The sequence below is a fragment of the Crocuta crocuta genome, unplaced genomic scaffold (genome assembly GCF_008692635.1).
Source record: "Crocuta crocuta isolate KB4526 unplaced genomic scaffold, BGI_CrCroc_1.0 scaffold551, whole genome shotgun sequence".
Lineage (NCBI taxonomy): Eukaryota > Metazoa > Chordata > Mammalia > Carnivora > Hyaenidae > Crocuta > Crocuta crocuta.
This window is the reverse complement of record NW_027530969.1, coordinates 2607642-2617600: the sequence shown is the minus strand read 5'-3', so window position 1 is coordinate 2617600 and position 9959 is coordinate 2607642.

The following is a 9959-nucleotide window of genomic DNA, read 5'->3' as shown; positions in this document are numbered from 1 at the left end:
ACCTAAGCATCCTCAGTACTGTCTTCCTGACCACTGGCCAGGCCCAGCAGTAGGAAGTGAATCTCACTAATTTCAGTTCCTAAAGTCACTTTCCAGACCACAATGTCTACTCTGTCTAGCCTGCTCTCTTGGTTTTATTAGTTGCAAAAAAGAAATAGTAGGGTCCACTAATAAAGTTATAAAGCCCAAAATGAGATCAAGTGACTTGGGTGGTGGCCCCTCTTTACTATACCAAGAATGCGGCTCCAGCTACTTCCTGAGGGGAGAAATTCCAGGACAAGTGACTGACGCCTTCTCTTGTCCTATGGCCCCTTGCAGGCAGCTGCTCCTCAGCACCTAGGTGTCTTTTCTGAGTATGGGGCCAAGGTCTGTTTTGTGGTCATGGGATAGTGCAATCCCTATCTGTTCCAAATGGTATATAATCTGCCTCCTCAAACAGAAGAGGCCTGATGAAGAGCTAACCCTTTCTTTTTTGGGGGGCAGGGAGCTAACCCTTTATTTTACTGGCATATAGGTTAAGGTACTAAAGCATACCAAGTCACTGGGCCCTAGTCACTAGGAAACTCCTGCTTTCCTTCTGCTCTTCCTTTAGACTCATCTCTCTCCCTACCCCTGGCCCTGCTACTCACACTCCTGCTGAATGCTGGTGGTTTTTCCCTTTGCTCGGGTTCTAGGAGTAGGGATGCAGAGGGGAGGAGGAGCCCGGACCCTTACTCTAATCTCTACTTGTGGAGAGGCAGGGATGATGGGCACATCCACTAAACTACTGTTCATTTTCTATGAAAGTATCTAGACAAAAGTACAGCTTACCTCTAGGAAGATCCATTTCCTTCTGGGTCTAAATCCCTCTTATTAATATGACTTGAGCCCTATTTCTTGTGAAATATTCATTCACTACACAGCATTTTTTTTTGCCAAGCTTTTTCACTATAACAACAGATTACAAAATACCTGAACTGATGGAGGGGAGAGACAGGTGAGGACAGAGCCACTGAGCACAGCCACATCTCCAGTAAGTACCATTCCTATAGACTATAGTGGGAATACTTCCCTATCAATTGAGCAAATATGGGGGCCTAGCTGTGTAGAGAAGCCTCAGTGCTCTTTAAGGAATCTATAGAAATCTAAAGAGAAAAGAAGGCACATGGTGACATAGGTTACTTATGGGACTACTGCCTGGCGGACACTTCAGAGGCCCCCTGGGTGGCATTATCATAGTGATTTTTTTTTTTTTTTTTTTTTTTTTTAACCACAGTCTTGACCAATAGATCTCTGACTTAGATGTGCAGCCTGGTGAGCTCATTCAGTGCAGATTAGGGTTGTCAGATTTATCAGACAAAAATGCAGGATGCCCACTTTATTTCTTGTTTTGTTTTGTTTTCAGTGTTTGTTTTTGAGAAAGAGACAGAGAGACAGAGAGAGAGAGAGACAGAGCATGAGCAAGGGAAGGGCAGAGAGAGAGGGAGACACAGAATCTGAACCAGACTCCAGGCTCTGAGCTGTCAGCACAGAGCCTGATGTGGGGCTTGAACTCATGAACTGTGAGATCATGACCTGAGCTGAAGTCAGACACTTAACCAAATGAGCCACCCAGGCACCCCTAATTTTGAATTTCAGGTAAAAAATATATTTCTAGTATATGTACTCATGCAATGTTTGGGACATACATACACTAAAAGAAAATCATTGTTTACCTGAAATCCTAATGTATCTGGAGTTCTGTATTTTATCTGGTGACCCCCAATGTTGATTTCCATGCTTCTTCCTTTCCAGATGCTAATTCAGTGGATTGGGGAGGTGGGGGGAGCCAGATCTAAGCATTTTAACAGCTGCCTCCAGATGATTCCAGTGTGAATCATCCTGGACCACACTGAGAAATGTCACTTAAGACTAGGGTTGAGAGCTTCCTGGGGTCTTGGGAAGCTGGGGCTGGAGTTTGACTCCACCTGGGAGATCTGGAGAATGAGAGAGTGGTTGACCAACAACTTAGACTCTGGGATATGTACAGTTTTTGCAGTGTAGGCTGCACAGGAGACCTACCCATGGGGCTTCCTGGAAGAGACAAGGGGGCCCCACAGGAAAGAGGATGGGATATACTATCAGGAGAAAGGAGGGCAGCAGGGAGCCATGGAAGAGCCCATGAAAACACTACTCTAAGAGACACCAAAGAATGCCTCCTAGGCCCAGAGGTCAGGAAGCTGATATTTGGGCTAGCTCACCTTTATTTGCACACTCTCCCCAACTTTGATCCCTGCCAGGAGAGAAAGCAGCTCAAGATGGGGGAAGATGAGCACAACCAGAGGTAACAAAAGGTCCATGTCCCTAACTGAACCCAGACTAGGAGAGGGAGACTTAACAGTCAGATTCAGCCTCTGGAGTGTGACAAGGGTTTAGATATTCTAATGCCTAAATTGAAACTGTGTTTGGGACTCAAGTGCCTGTAGGACTATCATCTCTGAACAATCAAAACATGTACCTAGAGCTCTCTTTCTCTTTTTTTAAGTCAGGACAGGACAAATCATTCCTGGTGAATGGAGTTTTAAAAAATGGTGGGGGACACAAGTAAAGCTGTGGTTTGATCGCAATCCATGCATTGCACTTGTTCAAAAGTAGCAGTTGCATTATCCATTGTGTTCTTCAGTTGCCTTTACAGTTGGTGGAAAAGGTCTGGCTGAAGCTTCATGATTTCTCTATTTACACCAGTTTGCTGAACAGTGACTGTGGGGAACATACTCATCCATACAAGCATGGGCAAGTCACCTAGCTCAAGGAGGCTGATGTCTGGTATAACTGCCATGCTTCACCCACTGCCACCCACAGCCCCCAGCTCTCATGACAGATGTGGCCAGTTCATCACAACTCTTTTCTGCTGAGCCAAGAATTGGTCACAATTTGGCCATTTAGGCAGCTGTTACCAGGTGATCAGACAAAATCCACTGTCATTGTTGGACTATGACCTTTATGGTTTCAAGAACTTCACCAATATCCAGTAATGACATTGTCAGAGACTTTGGAAGATGCATCTGGCCTCCTCTCTGATGTTCATGCAGGGACTTGGAGCCCCTAAAAGTTGTACCTCCATTTATATTGTGCTATATAATTCAAGAGGTAGTCTGCATGTTATACTAGAGAGTGATCTCTGAAGTCAGACATAACTAGCTTCAAATTCTGCCTCCTCCACTTCTGTAAAGGGTCTTGGGTATGTTATTGCTCCTCTGAGAATTTTGTTTATTTCTACACAGTATATAAGAGCACCTTTCTATTAGGTTTGACACGAGGATCAGGCTATGGTCACAATGTGTCTTAGTCACTTCTGGCTGCTATAACAATTACAGTTGACCCTTGAACAATATGGGGTTAGGGACACAGACCCCACCTTGCAGCCAGAAATCCACATATAACTTTGACCCTCTAAAAACTTAACTACTGATAACTTACTGTTCACCAAAAGCCTTACCAATAACATAAACAGTTGATTAACATATTTTGTATGTTATGTGTATTATATACAGTATTCTTACAATAAAGCAAGCTAGAGAAAAGAAAATCTTACTAAGAAAGTCATAAGGAAGAGAATATATGTTTACAGTGCAGTACTGTATTTATTAATACTATAAGTTTGCATCATGTTTACAAGATGAATTGTTTGTCACTACCTACATCAACACTGTCTTATACAAAAAATTATAAATATTATACATATTACTAATACTAGACATCAAAAATGAAAAGATAAGGTGAAAAATAAATTCATATTTTTTACAGGTATAATGATCCATGCATTGAAGCAAAAATATGGTAGCTTTGTGGGAGCCCAGTATAACTGATATGATTGCATCACTTGTACACTAATGAGTGAATTGTTATAAATTTTTTATGGCATGCAGTATTAAGGTCATATTCATAATGCAGTGTTAGTAACATTGTTACAGTTTTTTAAAAACCACTTACCTGTGATGATATGCAGTTTCTCCAGTTATGAGAGAGAAATACTGTACAGAAATGTAATTTTTTGAAAGCAAAGTTTTAAAACAGTAATAAAGCTAACACAACATTAATCTACATTAAATATCACTCACCTTATGCCTATGTAGGAGAGGCTATTCACTTCCATACAAATCTTGCACACAATGTTCTACCCAATGAATATTTAGGCAATGATGATGACACAAAAATGTCTTGTACAGATTTTGCCACACAGTTATTAGATTTTCACACACATGCACACACACACACCACTGAAGGTTTATTAACTATATGGCATGATGATTATTTGTATTCATTCAGTGGAAGTAGTTCATCATAGAGGTCTTCAACCTCATTGTGTTCCATGGCTGAGGAGGAAAAGGAGGTGGTTTTGGTCTTACTGTCGTGGGGGCAGGAGAGGTGGAGGAGGTGGAAGGGGAAGCAGGAGAGGCAGGCACACTTGGTGTAACTTTATGGAAATACAACATAATTTCTGTCTGACTTTTTTGCTTCCCCCCCCCCAAAAATGTTTCTATATGGTACCAATCTTTTTCCCACCATTGCTTTAGTTTCAGTGCTTGTGTCATGGAAGTGTCCATGTTAGAAAAGAGTCAAAAGCAGTCTTCAATAATCAGAATGCTTCTGCCAGATTGTCTAATGTCAGTTTGTTTTCTAGCTCTGCTTTTTCTACATCTTCTTCCTCATCATCTGGCACTGGCTCAGAAGCACCCATCTCCATCAAGTTGTCTTCCATTAATCCCTCTAGTGTAGTGTCAATTACCTCTTGAATTTCTCCAAGGTCCGTATCTTAAAACTCTTCACTTCTCACTTTTTCCCCCCCATATCCACAATCTCTTCCATGACTTCGATTGGCTCTGTTGTAAATCCTGTGAAGTCATGCACAACACATGGACACAATTTTCTTCAGCAGGAATTTATTGTTTTAAGCTTGATGGATTTCATGGCTTTTCCTAGAACAACGATGGCATCTTTCATGGTATAATCCTCCCAGGCTTTCGTGATGTTCTATCAGGACTCTCCTCCATAGCACTAATTATCATTTACACAGAGTACCATATGTAATGAGCCTTAAAGGTCCTTATGACCTCCTGATCTAGAAGCTTAATTAGAGATGTATTTGAGGATAAGTAGACCACTTCTAGACCTTCAGTGTTGAGCTCATGGGACTCTGTGTGGCCAGGACCATTTCCAGTGTCAAAAGAACTTTGAAAGGCTGTCCCTTAGTGGCAAGATATTTTCTGTCTTCAAGAACAAAGCATTGATGGAACCAATCCAGAAAAAGGGTTTTTGTTGTCTAGTCCTTGTTATACAACCAAAAGGCTGGAAGCTGGTGTTTATCTTTTTCTTTCAAGACTCAGGGGTTAGCAGCTTTACAGATAAGGGCAGTTCTAATTATAAACTCAACATTGGCATAAAACAGTAGAACTAGCCTATCTTCCCTGTCTCAAATACTGGTGCTTGCCCTTCCTCCTTACTACAATTTGCTGGAAATGCCAACAGCTTACATGGAAATAATTGGCATCATAGCATTTTAAGTGGTTATTCCCAACACTGGAGCTCACTACAATAGCAAGGGGAGGTGGTTATAAAATTATTACAGTAATACAGGATACAGTACAGTTAATTTTGTGCAGTTATGATTTAATACTGCATCTTTATGTTTAATTATTATTTCTCCTGACTGCGAATGGTTCCATGTACGGACTATAAATTTTGTGTGCCTAAGTTTTGACAAGTTTTAACCTTTTTTAATAGATTTGTGTGTATTTTATAGCAGTAAAGTATTAAATAGTCTCATATATACATACATTTTGTGCATTTGTGACATACCAATTTTTTTTGATATTTCTAGGCTATGTAATTTGTCTGTTTTTCCAAATTTTTGCAAATCCCCAAAAAATTTCTAGAGCATTTACTGGGAAAAAAATCTATGTAAGTGGACTTGTGCAGTTAAAACCCATGTTATTCAAGGCCCAACTGTGCCCTAGACTGGGTGACTTAATCAACAGACATTTATTTCTCATAGTTCTGGAAGTTGGAAATCCAATCTCAGGGTGCCAGTATGGTTGGTTCTTGGACAGGGCTCTCTTCCTGGTTTTCAAACAGCTGCCTTTTCAGTGGGTCCTCACATGGCAAGTAAGAAATCTCTCCCTGTCTCTTATCATAAGAACACTAACCCAATTCATGAGGGCTCCACCATCATGACCTAATTACCTTTCAAAGTCCCACCTCAAAATCTTAACACATTGTAGTTAGGTTTCAACCTAATTTTGAGGTGGATACACGCATGCAGTCCACAACTGCATGGTAACACATCCCAAATGTGCTTGCTGTGATGAGGCAATAGTGTTCTGGAGCCCAATTTACAAGTTTAATCACCAACTTTGCATTTTCAGTTAGTGGCAGATCATGATCATTGTCCCAGGTATACACAGTCTCTGAGGTCATCTTTACATCTAACCCTCTTGGATTCTGAGTGAGGTACCTGGCATTGTGGAAGGATAGGGCACTGGCTTGTTCTGATGGCTTTCTTCATGTTAAAGTTTTGTATTTGCCATCACATTTAATCTGCAGAATAACCCTGTAAACTAGACCAAGTTATCTCCTTTCCTCATTTCACAGGAAAGAAGGCAGCCTAGGACAAGTTAAGGAACAAGAACAGAATCAAAGGTTACTGAGTCTGGGGGGTTAATGTTGTGTGTCAACTTGACTGGATCATGGAGTGCCCAGATATCTAGTTAAATATTATTTCTGAGTGTGTCTGTGAGGGTGTTTCCAGATGAGATTACCCTCTGAATTTGTTGATAGAATAAAGCAGATGGTTCTTCCCAATGTGGGCAGACATTCTCCAATTAGTTAAAGGCCTGAATAGAATAAAAAGATGGGAGAAGGGAAAATTCGCTCTCTCTGCTTATGTGAGCTGTGACATCAGCCTTCTGCCCTCCAACTTACACAATTACCACGCTGGATCTCAGGCCTTTAGAGTTGGACTAGAACTTACATCACTAGTTATCTTGTTTCTTAGGCATTTGGACTTGGACTAGAACTACACCATTGGCTTTCTGGGTCTGAGGCTTCATACTATACCAATGGTTTTCTTGGGTTTCCAGTTTGCAAATGGCCGATAATGGGACTTCTTAGCTTCCATAATTGCATGAGCTAATACCTTATAATAATAAATCATTACATATATGATATATAATAATAGCTTTTGGGTTCTGTTTCCCTGAAGAATCCTGACTAATTACTCTAAATATCATGCCACAATCCAAACCCAGTTCTGCCCAGCTCCAAAGGCCATTACTACTCCACATTGTGCTTTTAGACATAACCATAGTTAATTCTCACGTTATTTTGACTCATCCTCTTGAAAAACCCATAAGGGGAGAGGAAACAAACTTTGACTTGCTCAAGATAATACAACTCATCAAGGAAGAGCACACCAACATTCCCATGTCAATCTCTACCTTAAGTGGGAGGTCAGCTTTTTCTTCTCAGGGCATTTATTCATTCCAACTATTTATTAAGTGTTTAATATGTACCAAGCAATTCTCTAAGAACTAGGGATATAGGAGTAAATAAAAAATAAAAAGCTTTTGCCCTCACTAAGGTTATAGTCTAGTGGAAGAGATAGTAATTAAATAAGTTCTGAATATTTAGACTGACAATCTAACTAGATGGTCATAAGTGCTATAGGAAATTAAAGCCGGGAGAGAGGATAGGGAGTGCAGGTTGGGGAAGGTAGCTGATGCTGCTTTTAGTGGAGTGACAGGGAGGTCTAACTGACAAGGTGACAAAAGAGACCTTAAGGAAGGAGGGAGCAAGCCTCGCAGGTAATTGAGAAGTCTTATAGGTAGTAGTAGGGAGACTTGTAGGTAACTGGGGGTTCTTGTAGGTATCTGGGGAATATTGTTGTAATCTTGCGATATAGTAAGAAATATATGTAGTGGTCTTCATCTGGGTCCCTGGCCAGAGCCCTTAAAATCTTTGTAATTTACTAAGTGCTAAGAACAATAGAAGCATCTTTAATACGTGATTCTTGTCCTGGCCCCTAAAATAGCTCTTAGGTGGTAAGGAAGGAGTATCTCTTGTTATCCATAACAAGCCTTTTTCAACCACACCTGAGTTTATGTTAATGTGGTGACTTGAAAAACCCCTTAGGATAAGGGGCTGGTTGCCAGGGGAACTGATCTCCTGATTAGAAGATCTCCTGATTAGAAGGTTGGAACTTTCAGCCTGAGAGCTGGAAATGGAATTAACCACCAGTGGCCAGTAATCTAGTCAATCACGCCTACATAATGAAGCCAACAGAAAAACCTTACCTGAAGGGGCTCAGAGAACATCTCAGTTGGTGAACACATGGTGGTGCTGGAATGGGGGCATACCTAGAGAGGGCCTGAAAACCCCATGTTCCTTCCCCATACCTTGTTCTGTGTATCTTTTCCATTTGGTTGTTCCTGAGTTGCATTCTTTATAATAAATCAGTAATAGTGAGTAAGGCACTTTCCCGAATTCTGTGAGAGTAGAGGGAGAGCATTTTGAGACCGTGTTTATTTAGAAGGTTTTAAGGTGGAAATGACTTGAACACATTTAAAGATAAGAAAGATGTGGAAGAGAAAAAGAGCATGAGGACTAGGAAGGGAATGTATAGTTATAGTATCAGATTCTTGAGGACGTGGGGGGTTCAGAGGACACATGGAGGGGTTATCTTTAATCAGGAGGCATTGCTCTTCTTCAGAACATCCTAGTCCTATTTTGCACAGCAAACACCTGATTCTTATTTTCCTATAGTACTTCTGGCAGTTGCCAGCCTCCTTTTCCTGCTCTGCTTCCTCTGTATGACGGTAAATGAAGACAGTTCTTCTGGGCTCAGCCCTAGGCCTTCGTTGCTTTTCTCTCCATACCTCCTCAGGGGACAGTCTCATCCATTCCGGTGACTTCAATAGATGGATGGCTTTCCTGCTTACACTTCTACCCCTAATTTTCAAATCTGTATTTGTATCTGCCTGTTCATCCTGTATAGCTCATCAATCACATTACTTTTATATTCAACCTCTTTAGTATCTCTCAATTGCATGTTTCTTAGTAACTCCACTGTTACAGGCTGAATGTGTCCCTCTTAAAATTCGTATGTTGACATCCCAGCCCCCAGTACCTCAGAATATAATCATTTGGAGAGAAAGTCTTTAAAGAGATGATTAAGTTAAAATTAGGCCCTAATCTAATATGACTCATGTTTTTATAAAAAGAGGAAGATGGTTACCAGAGGGACATGATGGGGATTAAGGAATGTTGTTGTGATACATTGTGAGATATTTGTGAGACTGGGTCATGTCTAAAAGTGTTGAATTGCTATATTGTACACCTGAAACTAATATAACAGTATGTGTTACCTGTACTGGAATTAAAATAGAATTAAATTTTTAAAAAAGAGGAAGAGATACCAGGAGTACATGTCCACAGAGAGAAGACTATGTGAAGAGGCAGCAAGAGGGTGGCCATCTGCACACCAAAGGGAGAGGCCTAGAACAGATTCTTCCATTATGGCCCTCAGAAGGTAACCAACCGTGTTGACACCTTGACCTAGGACTTCCCAGCCTCCAGAATTGAGAAATTTCTGCTGTTTAAACCACGCAGTATGTGGTACTTTGTTATGGTAGCTTTGGCAAACTAATATTTGCCACCTTCTTTACTACTTTAGGTCACCACCCTCTTTCATCTGCATTTCTGGAACCACTTCTTAAATTATATTCTCTTTTCTAGTTTCATCCTCTCTAAAATAATCTCTGTGTTATACTCAGAGTAATCGTTTCATGCATATGTGACTATATGACCTACTTTCATTCCATCACTCTCCCCATTAATGTCACAATAAAGTCAAATCTTCTAAAAAGTCAGAGAGAGCTTTGAGTTAAAAAAATATATATATGAAAACTTACTGAAGGACCCGTAGCTATTTGATGTCAAAGTGC